Source organism: Poecilia latipinna, unplaced genomic scaffold, assembly GCF_001443285.1.
Source record: "Poecilia latipinna isolate Pla-1442-1.1 unplaced genomic scaffold, P_latipinna-1.0 Scaffold1324, whole genome shotgun sequence".
NCBI classification, from domain to species: Eukaryota; Metazoa; Chordata; class Actinopteri; order Cyprinodontiformes; family Poeciliidae; genus Poecilia; species Poecilia latipinna.
Window position 1 is genome coordinate 36,185 of NW_015113940.1, and position 10,864 is coordinate 47,048.

Genomic DNA, 10,864 nt, shown 5'->3' on the forward strand with positions numbered 1-10,864 from the left:
TTTTGGATGAAAAAAAAAGAAAATGGTTTTTGGGGAAAAAAGAGAAAAAAAAAAAAAAAAAAAAAAAAAAAAAACTGCTGCAGAAAAACCACAGTCATTGAATCAGGGAAATAATTTGTGCATTGTAGAACACATACACAGACAAGAAGGCTGCAATGTTTTAATGACTTGGTCAAAGAAAACAGAGCCACGTTGCTCTCCAGTTAGCGCTATTTTTGGGTTACATAAAATAACAGGTTAGCGGACCAGCAACACGACTTAGAAGTTGGGTTTTAATGGAAGCCTCTGACAGCAATCATGCTAAATTGCAATGATCAGGGATTTATCTTGTATTTTAAATGAGATACCTTTAAACAAAAATGGATGATTTTGCTAGATGATTATTCCGGTTTGGGTTGAAATCAGCAGCGCATTCAGTGATACTTAGGAGTTGAACATCATCCAGTATTTGTCGGTGAACTGGAAACTTTCAAAACAAGCACATGACACAAACTCTCTCTAACCTGTCAAAGTCAACCATGCATCCACCATCCAGTGAGGTACACACCTGGATAACTGTAACACAAGCTGCTCAAAACTCTGTTCTGAAAGGCAATTCTAATTATTTGTGGTTTTGCATAATTTATGTTCTACTTTTAAATTTCGGGCATTACCTGCAGGACATTTTGTTGTTGTTGTTGTTTCTGGCTATTTAATGTATTTATTTAATTATCTATTTATTTATAGTAATTACAAAATATGTCATTACTGACGCCATGTCTGGTTATTGTTTTATAAGCTAATTGAATGGCCTTGTAAATGCTCAGTGAAATTATGCTTGATTAGTTTCTCTTAAAATAGCAGCCCACTTATGATTCCATCAGAGGGCTCTTAATGCCCAATTCCATGGCTAATAATTAAACCTTTTTTTTATGTCACTCAGGATTAGTCTTGTTACTGAACTCAAAAGTGTATAAGATGCATGCATGAGAAAAATTACGAATGCTTTCACCCAAGAGCTGGGTGATACAGTGAGTTAATGATTACTGTAACTAATAATAACCCAGGATTTTCTCTATGTGTGAATATGTTTGGATTTGTACAACAGGATGTGTGCTTCCAGTTAACTCTGCAAAAAGCACCCAAAGAGAAATTAAAAAGGCTATACAATCAGGTCACAGGCCATTTTAGTAGGTCCACCTTTCCATTTGCTTACTAGAATTAGCACAAATAAAGCATCAGTCAGTCACAGAGACTCAATGTGTTTGGGGTTCTAGATGTGGTGAAGTTGTCTTGCTAAAAGGTCAGCATCCGAATGGCGATTAAAGGGGATTTTAACCACTTTGAGGGTGATAGGACATTAGCAACTATCTCTCAAGTTTACAAAGAAAGAGAAAATATCAAGTAGGCGCCATTAATGTAGTAGATGAACATGAGAAACTCAGGAACCCAGTTCAGACAAGTTCGCGATGACAGAAAGGTAAAAGTAGCTCTGATAACCCCCTGTAGCTACTAATGGATGAAAACTACAATCTTTGAAAGCACAACACATTGTGCTTTGATGCAGATGGGCCAGCTAAGAACAAGAAAGCGGAGGCTAAAATTCACACAGGCTTATTGTAATTGGATACGACCGATTGGAAAAGTGTGGGCTGGGCCACTGAATCTTACTTTCAGTTTTCAAAAGGGAGTCCAACTTGGTCCTGGCAAGGTGTACCTAATAAATAGGCCAGGGAGTGTGTAGAATTACCTGTAAGCACAAAAGTTTGTCAAACTATGTTTTGAAAAAGACAAAAATGTTTTATGTAAAAAAAAAAACAAAAACAAAAAAAAGCGGTTATTTTTGTAGAAATGAGTGAAACCTGAAAACAGTTTCTACTAAATAAAACATAATGTAATATGAACATAGACACGATTTCATAGTGTTGACATATTTGTTTTATTTCATGACATGATGGACTTTTGACATCATCTGGTTTTTCTTTGACTTTTCTGGAAAAGTTCAAGAAGTTCAAGTTTTATTGCCATCTTTCAACAATGCAGATCATTTATTAAAGATTTGCCGTTCGTTTTTTTTTTTTTTTTCAGGGATGCATTTTATGTTTTTGAAAGTCCTACTGCCAATTTCTTCATCCATAATAAATATGGCGTTTCTCTCCTTTTTTCCTCTTATTGCAGTACATTGTCAGAAATATTCTGTTGATTAATACATTTTCTGTGCATAAACATGTAGGCACACTTAATAACTATAATTAGAAGGTGTACATTGACAGCTTTAAGCCATTTGATCTATAATTAAGCCTCAATGCAAAGGTTCTAATAAAACACTGGACATTTTAGAGCTATTCAGCCATAACATCTGTGCTATAATAAAATCCATCATTAAATTTGACATTGCCACATCTTCATATTTGTCAGTCAAAGGGGTCAATGTCCCAGCTGCTGTTGTAGTCTGAAACGTAGGAGACAAATTTGTTTGCCAACACATAGTTTTACGATTTCTTTTCTTCCTACATCTCTTTTCGTCAGTGAAATTGCACAGTTGCAACAGCCGACGTAGTCACATCGCTCCTTTGTCTTTACACAGATTTCCAAACACCTTATCACATTGTCTCCTACCTTTCTGTGTATGCAGCTGTATTAAAAAATGAGCACTGCATGGCTCTAAACATAAGGAAGTGAAAGCCGTTATGTTGAACATCAAGTCCTATCACGTCTTTGGAGCACGCGGGTTGTACTCGCTAAGCCTCCATTTTGAATAATGCATGTGCACTGGAATTACGGGAGAGTAATTCAGCGTGTTCCTGCTGCGTCAGGATGGATTACGTTACCGCTGCCACGATGTTACATTCTTGCTTCAATTATTCATTTGTTTGTTTTGCATATTTAAGAATGAAATGACCGCCTAGAAAGGTTCAGTTTGGGGTTAGTCAGATAATTATTGTCCTAATAATCATATCCATTTAATTTTCAGCTTCAAGCATCTGGATATCGGAGGTGAGTGAAAATTTAACCTTCCAGAGAGGACAGTGATGTTATTGTTTTGTTAACAGTGATGCACATGTGAGGTATACATGGTGTGTCCAAAGTCACCTGAGGGGAGCCGGTGCCTCTCGATGGGCGAGAGGCGGGGTACACCACACACCCTGCAAGTTGCCATCCCATCCAAGGACAAACAGCAACTTCTCTAAGGAGAATTTAGAGAGACAGTCACGTTTTTTTTGGACCGTTGGAGGAAGCTGGAGTACCCAGGGAGAACATGCACACTCCATGCAGGAAGAGCGGGATTCAAACCCAGGACCTTCTCACAGCACGGCAGCAGTGCTACCGACTGCGCCACTGTCCCTGGCTCCGGGTTTTCCTACTCAGTTGAAAAGAAACCGAATCCTCAATAGTCTGACCGAGGGTATTACAGATGCTAAAACTTTTAAGTGTACTCATATGCCTTTACGGTTCTTTTTACCATATGTAAGCTGCACAAGCAAAAAGAATAAACAATAAACACAGATATTAACATAAAGATCTCTTGTAGAAACGTTGCTGAGTCCCTTAAGTGATAGCAGTTACATAAGAGCTGAGTAAGACTTTGTAGCATGCTTGATGTTTTCTTGCGAATTGGTGAGATGTCCAATTGCTTAAGACTAAGACTGATATTGACTCTGTCTGACTTTATTAATATTTTCCCTAGGAAGTGAGGTTGGATTGTTTTCCAGACCAAAGAGCTCTATTTTAAACCCTCTATCCATGTAGGTGAGAACAACAGCAAACTCAAACACACCTGATGCCGCGTCCAGCTCCTTCAGTTTTCCCTCCTCTGGAGTGTCTGACTGACGTCTCAGTTAGCCTTGTGATTGATGGCAGTAGCTCGTAGCTCGTTCAGGTCTGTTTCTCCAAAAACATATTGTAAGCTTTCCAGCACCTGACATCTTCACTCTCCGCTGGTCTGATAAATGACGACTTTACCACCCCTTTCAGTGAGCTACTTCTTTCTGCCTGAGTTTATTTGTGATGTTTTCTATCAATTTCAGCTGTTTACTCGCCTCCTGTCAGCAGGCTGGATGCTTGAGCAAACCCACCAGGCAGACACTCCACCTTACTAAGCAGAAACTGGCTTTCTTTTGTTTCTGAGGTACACAGAAGGCAAAGGACCGTGAAGCAGGAAGATAGGGTCAGAAAAATGTCCAACATCTTTAGCATGGAGTGGTACAGTTAGGATTAAATGAAAGTTACAAATAAAGTTGAAACTCTGAAAGATTTTTGAAATAGGTGTGGAAAAATCACATTTTTGAACCGCTGCGAGTATCAGCTCGGGTCTGGAATCAAGTCAGACATCAGACTTCATCATGTGGGGATTTTGTTTGCTTGCTAAGCAGATTTTAAGCAGGTGTTGCAGCAGAGGGGCTGTGTTTGCCAAATAGGAAGCTAAAAAATATTAACCTCTCCACCATTTTATTTTTGTTGGAGATGTCATTTGTTCTTTACGTTTGATTTTAACACTGAAGCATAAATCTGAAATGCAGGAAAAAAAAAAACTGCAAATTGTTCTGTTATTCATGGGACAACTTGCTTCATGCAAAGTCTCGGGACAAATCAGAGAGCAGCTTGCCTCGCTGCGTAATCTTCTCCACGCTAGGTTATGGTGCCATCAGAGCATGAAACAAGTGACAGCTGCCCAGAGGCTGCCGAGGCTTCAGCGAGCCACAGAACAGGGACAGCAGAGCTCAAGGCCGCATGACGGCAGATCTTAAAAAGATCATGTGGTTTCTGTACATGGCGACACCGATAAATAGCTGCATTATTCAACACATGCTCGCATTAGAGGAAGGAAGTTTTTTTAACTATGACAATTAAAGAAAAAATGTCAACAGAATCACATATCAACTCCACGGTCATTTTGATTCGATTAGAAAGTTCAGGAGAAAGCTAATAATACGGGTTCACTTGTGTAAAAATATGCATCGGATTAATGCGGTGCGGTGATGAAGCTCCATGTGCTCAGTGACTCCGCCGGCTAAGCTGCAAACTTAAACATTGTGCTGCATAAAATAGGACTAACTCAATCTTATTTCAACAAGAACAATAAGCAAATACCTCCGAGCGAATTGTGTGTAATGACCCAGAAACACATAGCAGATGAATAATTTTATTAAAGTCGACAAGACCAAAGTTTATTGACCTTAACTGGCCTGTAGTGAACAGTCAGGAATTTTTAATCAAGGTTCACATTAAACAAGCCTCGAACAAAAGCTGAGTTTTTTACAGGTTTGGATTTGACTCAGCATCAATTCATATTCTTCTTGAGTCATAAATTTAATGGCTTTACACTCGACTTACTCAAACTATAATATGAAAGACTTTGGATTTTCACAATCCAACGTGAAAATCCAAAGTTTTGGATTTGTGAAGTCGATGACCCCACATCGACTTGACCACGCTCATCATTCACTTACACACACTCATGTCTTACACACCAAAGAAAAGATGTGTTACAAAGAAGAAATCTTGTAATGATGGGACCCAGGTGCCCACCCAACATTTGCCGATATTCCCTCTTGTTGTCACAGCTAACTATGCAGCGCCTGTCATGCTTTTTACTTATTTGCTTCTCTTTTCCATCCAACAATGACAACAATGACTCTGACAGTGACAGAGGTCTTTCATCCAGCACAATAAGGGAGGACAGTGGAAAATTGGAAAGTGGAAAAAAGAAAAAAGCTGCATGCAGCATCACCTGAACAATGGCTAAACTTCTACGTAGCGTCATCTGTACCATAAAGTACGTTCAGTCAGACAGCAAACATTTCAGACCAACTCTTATTTACAATACAGGAGACAATGACGCTAGTCCTGCCACTATTGTACCGACATTTGTAATGGGTTGTGCAAAAGTATCGGCTCTAAGAGATGATGATTTATCCTGAATCAAAAGCCCAATTCCCGTCGACGTCTCCCTTATTTTTTTCTTTCACTGCTCAGCTCTCACTCACAGTAGCTCCGCCTTGTTCACAGCAGCACTTTGTTTTGATTGGCAGTATTGTGGCTTGTCTCCTTTGGAGACAGAGTCTCTTAAGAAACAGACCAAATTCTAACTAAAAGGAGAAACCGCACCAGCACATCCGATCTGAGGACAAAGTTTGTTCCCGGGTTTCATTCTGCTTCTGTCGAGGTTCCGTTCGGTAGATTTCTCAGCAGTGTTTGTTCACTTAAAGTTTGCTTGAACTATTACTCAAAAGTAGGAATAGCTGCTTATGAAACATACCAAACAACACATGAAATTAGGAGAGCATAAGGCTTCTCATAAGGACACTAAAGACCAAAAGATTTATCATAAAGAATGTTAAAATTTGCGAAGGTCCAGATGATGATAGCTCAAGAACCTTCTGTGCATTTTTCAGTTTATTTTTGTAAATTAGATTTCCTTTGTTCTTCATAATTGTTAACATTAAATTCCAATGAAATACATTTACGTTTGTGGTTGTAATGTGACAAAAAATGTAAAAGTTCAAGTGGCATAAATACTTTTGCACGACACTGTCGATTAAAACTTACAGACGCATCACTGCTTTATTGTTTGTTTGCTGCAGACAGACTGAAAATCAAGACGCCTTGTGCTTGGTGACCTTTGGTTTGGAGATTCTCTCTCGACAAAACCCCAATAATCCAGGCCTGCAGCTGGATTTATGTTTCATGTTCAGTGATGCTTGAATTCAAGACTGCAATCCTCCAGTTCATAACAACGGCAGCATTGTAATGAAAAGGCAACTCAAAAAGGAAACATTAATGTGACTCGGTGCTAGAAAAATCACTCCGTACAAAAACCTCTCAGCACCTACAAGGTCAAACAAATCTGGTTTGTCATGTGAAATTAGAATTGCATTTTATGTGGTGAGTCGTTTTTTGTTTTTTTTGTTTTTCTGTATGATTTGTACAAATGGAAGGAGCTCAATAGGAAAACATTAGCATATTTACAGATGTACACATTTATATCAGCGCCTTCCAAGAAGATTGCCTTCCGTGCTGGACTGCCATAATAAATAATGTAGCAGGCCTTTACTGAAAGCCAAGTTATAAGAACAGATGAAGCAAGCAACCCTGCGCTTGGTTTAGTGTGGCTAGTGTAATATTTATGCTCATAATTACTTTCTTTAGGCTGACGGAGATTTATAATTTATCCACAGAACTTTATTTGAGGAATTGGTTTGTAGAGTGAAGAGAGAAATATGTTTGATCATTTGAGCGAGAAGAACATAGGCGATGTGAAAAATAATGCTCGTTTTCCCATTTAACCTCGTAACACACTACATAATCAAAAGGTTTTGCCTGAGTAGTCTTAAGGTTTTGTTCCTCTTAGGCGTATTGCTCATACTGAGACGCTGATAAATGCAGAGTTTAAACAGCTGAGCGGCAATTCCAAGTCATTGTTTGTGGTTCTCATACTTTTAGAAACACAGAATGCCATGAGCTGTTGCCTGAAAAAAAAAACAACAACTATATTTAACCGTTTCTGCTGAGTCATTTCAGCAGTCACTCTAAATTTATGACTTCAGCTTATCTGAACTTCCTACAGGGCTTGTGAAAAACACTTCATGAGGCGTTAAAGGCCGTTCTCCAGACGTGTCCTCTTCTAGTTCTCGGTTCTTCCTCAGCATTTAGTTGATGTTAACCAGGTGTGTCTAACGGTCTTCATCGCTACCAGATTGAACTTGCCACGAGTTGGAGATCAGCCAGCCGTCAGCTTTAACTCTCCGCTCACCCAGGTGCCTCACACAGTGAGCTGCAGGCTTGATGATGCGTTTACAAAAATCAGTCATCGTCCTCCGGGGTGAATGACTGAATCCCCTGGATCGCACTTCTTCCTTCTGGTCACAATCTCCTAGAAGGACTTGCTGTAATTCAAGCTGATGCTCATTGCAAAAGCTTATGAACAGTCAGAGCCTGCTCTCTCGCTGCTTGAAGCTGTAAAGAGGAAGTCATCCCAGTCCTCTGGGAGAACTGCAGGCACTCGGCTCAGGGCTTCTGAATATCCCCCCAAAAATAGCCTCACCTGGTTATGCCAAGGTAGGAGAAGATCAAGGCCTTCTCGGGGTGTTGGTTGAAAAAAGCCCAGCATGTGGAGGTGAGCCCAACAATTCTCTGCAAGTGAAGCAACTGTGTGCATCCCTACAACCAATTCATAATGCCGGGACATGACAGGTTCAAGCCCCTGTTTTTGCCTGCTAACCAGCTTACACCACACACCCCACCTTGACATCCCCCCTATGAAGAAGGAGGTTTTCTGTGAGCCAAGGATCCATGAGCCAACACATGGTCAGACACTCACTAGTAAGCTTCCCCAGGCCTGAGAGAGCAAGGTTTCTTTTTTATCCCAAATTGCCTTTCATTTTAAAGCATGTATGCCCTTTTGTTCACTTTAGACACAATTGCACATTTGATTAAAAAGAAATCTGGTGTTTACCAGGCCCTAAAATCATTTAGGATCTGGTCCATTTGCAAATTGTATCTTCCCATTTGCAAACCAACATATCACAGATTCCAAACTGTTATCAAACAAACAAAAATGAAGCCCAAATGGAAAAAAGTTTGTAAAAAATAATCTAAGCAGACTCCTTAGATTTGTACTCAGTAGGTAAAACTTTTAATTCGAAAGGCGTGTGCTTTCATTTTACCAAGGCCTCCTTATCTAACTTCCTTTCATCCCTACATATAAATGCATTGCTGACTTTCCAGCTTTATAAAACCCACTGACTTGTGGGATGCTTGAGGAGGAAGATGGAAAGGAGAAACAAAGATTGTGCCGTGGTCCACCCAGCAGCTGAGAGGTGTTCCTGTGAAGCCTCGGTGGAGGCAGGAAATCACAAGATTTAATGTTGGATGTTAAACTGAGCAACACTTCAGACGGAGCAGTGGGAGGGAGCTGTGCAGCAACGCTGCATGTGTGGTGTAGCTGTTTTTATTATTAGTTTTACATGGAAAATATATTATTCTGAGAACTTTTCTGGGAACAAAAATGCAAGGTGTTGCATCAAATGCAATCGTAAACTCACGCACAATATCAGAAGAAAGCGTTCATGTTTGAGTGTGTGATAATGAATAACAACAAAGTGCCATTTATCAAACAAAGCCTCTTCGGTTCTTGAAATTCTGATCATGTTATCACTATTTGAATTCCTTAAAATCATTGCCCGTTTTTATTTTTTATATACTTCAGTATGATAATTCCTCTTCTTGAAAAGGTTCTGTGTTAAAAAATAAATAAATAAATAAGTATATAAATCAACATTCACATTCACAGTTTAATACAATTAGGAATTAATGTTTAGCAATTTGGTTTTTACTTTCCTGGATGTTTGTTATTTGAGCTAAATTCTCGATGCACAGCACTGCTGCACAGATTCTTCATTTACCCTCAATCAGAGAGTCTAGAGATGAAAATAAAATACTAGAAAGTCTTCCAAGAACCCACAGAAATCAGAACAATACTTTCAGTTTCCAGTATGCATATACTCCATAATGTTAGATCGTTATTTTGTGAAAGCTGCCACTGTCAGTTACTGCAGAGGCTTCAGACAACTCAGTTCCAGGATAATATTAAAATAGATTTCAACTGCATGTGGGTGTCTCTGTGTGTGTGTGTGTGTGTGTGTGTGTGTGTGTGTGTGTGTGTGTGTGTGTGTGTGTGTGTGTGTGTGTGTGTGTGTGTGTGTGTGTGTGTGACAGGCATGCAGGGAGAGAAACTTATTGTAAGAGGTCATACAGTATGGCACCTGAGTTGCTGCAGTCTGAGTCAGATGCAAAAGACTGAATCCTTGTGACAGTCTAATGTGTGTGTGTAGGTGTGTGTGTGCGTGTGTGCGTGTGTGTGCGTGTGTGTGTGTGTGTGTGTGTGCGTGCGTGTGTGCATGTGCGTGTGTGTGTGTGTCTTGCATGTAGCAGAGATGGGTAAAATAAGGCAGAGTGAAGACTCTGATTGTGTCTTACTCTGACTACCCAACCAGAACATTTTTTGTGACAACTTCAAAGGTGCAGGATCTCTGGAACTGTGTAGGTCCTTGAGAATAAGCATGTGTGTGCAGGAGATGCACGTGTTCGCACGTGTCAAGGTACACGGTGTGCACGAATACAGACAGTTAGTCGCAATGAGTCAGATCCCTACTGCTCTCTGAGAATATTTTTGTGACAGCTTCACTAAAACAGACAGGCAAGTGGAAATAAAATGACAGAATTGGTCTTACTTAGCGCCAGCTCCTGTCCCTCAGCGTTGGGTATTTGCATCTGTGTGGAGGTATTGTGTGGACTTTTTGTTTTCCTGTCTGAAAAGTTCTGGGTTTGACAATAAGTTGGTCATTTTAACTTTGGAATGCAGAGGAAGAAGCATTTAGTTTATGTACTGAAGCTCCTCTTCAATGTCACTACATTATATTTGTTTCAGAGCTCGCATACATTTGTATCACAGTGAGAGCCTTTGTAGCTTTATTACAGCCCAAACACACGTTCAATAACTATTTGAAAAAAACAAATACTATACATTATAAAGTTAAGTTATGACTGAACAATAAGAATAAGCTATTTAGTCAAATAAATTACAATAAAAACAATAAATTAATGTGTTGTTATCTGTGAGTTTTACTGTTTGTGTTTTTTTTTTCCCCTATTTGATTTATAATTAGTAATTTTCAGGGATGACTTAGGTTTTCATGCTTTTCCCACCTCCATCTTTTGCTGAAAAAACACTCTATTTCCACCCATCTTTGTCTAAGATCTGCACCTGGGTTTTGTTCCTGAACGCACCCCACCTGTTCTTCATTAATCACCAAATACATATTATACCTGAAATGTTTTTTTTTTTCTTTCTCTCTTCTGGATCCTATTTTTATTTGTGCAGCAG